Source organism: Limulus polyphemus, unplaced genomic scaffold, assembly GCF_000517525.1.
Source record: "Limulus polyphemus unplaced genomic scaffold, Limulus_polyphemus-2.1.2 Scaffold9911, whole genome shotgun sequence".
Classification (NCBI taxonomy): domain Eukaryota; kingdom Metazoa; phylum Arthropoda; class Merostomata; order Xiphosura; family Limulidae; genus Limulus; species Limulus polyphemus.
In genome coordinates this window covers 6,300-8,265 of record NW_013675521.1, presented here as the reverse complement: position 1 = coordinate 8,265, position 1,966 = coordinate 6,300, and positions in this window count along the sequence as shown.

Sequence of the window (1,966 nt, the reverse complement as noted above, 5' to 3'; positions counted from 1 at the left end):
AAATAAAATACAAACTATTTATAAAATAAAATAAAACTATTTATAAAATAAAATACAAACTATTTATAAAATAAAATAAAACTATTTATAAAATAAAATACAGATTATTTATAGAAAAAAATACAAACTATTTATAGAATAAAATACAAACTATTTATACAATAAAATACAGACTATATATAGAATAAAATACAAACTATTTATACAATAAAATACAGACTATTTATAGAATAAAATACTGATTATTTATAGAATAAAATACAAACTATTTATACAATAAAATACAGACTATTTATAGAATAAAATACAAACTATTTATACAATAAAATAAAATACAGATTATTTATAGAATAAAATACAAACTATTTATAGAATAAAGTACAGACTATTTATAGAATAAAATACAAACTATTTATACAATAAAATAAAATACAGATTATTTATAGAATAAAATACAAACTATTTATACAATAAAATAAAACTATTTATAAAATAAAATACAGATTATTTATAGAAAAAAATACAAACTATTTATAGAATAAAATACAGACTATATATAGAATAAAATACAAACTATTTATACAATAAAATACAGACTATTTATAGAATAAAATACTGATTATTTATAGAATAAAATACAAACTATTTATACAATAAAATACAGACTATTTATAGAATAAAATACAAACTATTTATAGAATAAAGTACAAGCTAGTTATAGAATAAAATACAAACTATTTATAGAATAAAGTACAAACTTTATTTAAATCGTTTGTTTACGTTTGACTTCTTGCGTTATTCATAGTAAACAGTTTCAAAATTCCATTTATGTCCATACTTTTTGTTAAGTAAAGTTATTTGAAAAATAAGTTAGCAAGAATTTGTCTCTGTTCACTAAGTGTGGTGAATTAGTTTATATGATATATTTATAAATAAAATATATTTGATTTCTGATGGAAAATAATGGTATGAAAGATACAATAAAAAAAAAGAGTATAAAACTGTATTTTAAATATTGTAAAATTATTGCACCTGGCCGTGAAGTGGGACAATATATTTTTTTAAAGAAGATTTTATAAAACATTTTTAATGTGTTAAGTGACGATCGGAATATATAATAAAAAATAGTAGCTTAAAAGTTTAGTTGGAAATACTCGTTTTTATATCATTAGTGTTAGCTTGCATCTTTTTTTTTTTTCGCCTATTTATTTAAAGTTTCAATTTTTAAATATGCTTAGTTACCTGTCACGAAAATTTTGTTTTAGTATAAATTTATTTGGTAATTAATTAGGTTATTATGTAAAATATGTAAATTATCATGCCTTTCAAATCTCGTTTATTACGCCATTTTTTTTATAGAAATTTCCAAATGAATACACTTAAGTGTTTACGGCATCTTTGTTAAAGTGACATCTAGTGGTAGAACGTAGTCATCGAGACTGCTGTTTACGTGAACAAAAAAAAAGGGGGTGATGAGACATGCTGCATATAAAAGTCTGCAAAATAAAAGCTCAGTATGTAGTTAAGAAACAGAATTTCTCTGAAAACTACTTTATACTAAATATACTTTATAACTAAATCGTTTTTCTCACAAATCATTATTGCTCTTATTTCAATACCTTCTCTTTCAACAGTACGAGATTGGTGATTTCAGTAAAACACGTGTCAGTGTGAAGGGTATTTTACAAGGATCAATGATCACTATCCATAAAAGATGATGATGGTTCAGTAGCTTGATATGACGATTGAAGATGACGTAAAATATATTGAACACCTTCTGTGGCAGTTTTTTGGAACACCCTATACCACATCCAAATTTTCCCGCATTAAACTAATGGTTCTCAGCGTGCTTCTGGTGATATTTATTTTTGTTTGTCTGTTATGGATTTCGCGCAAAGCTAAACGAGGGCTATCTGCGCTAGCCGTCCCTAATTTAGCAGTGTAAGACTAGAGGGAAGGCAGCTAG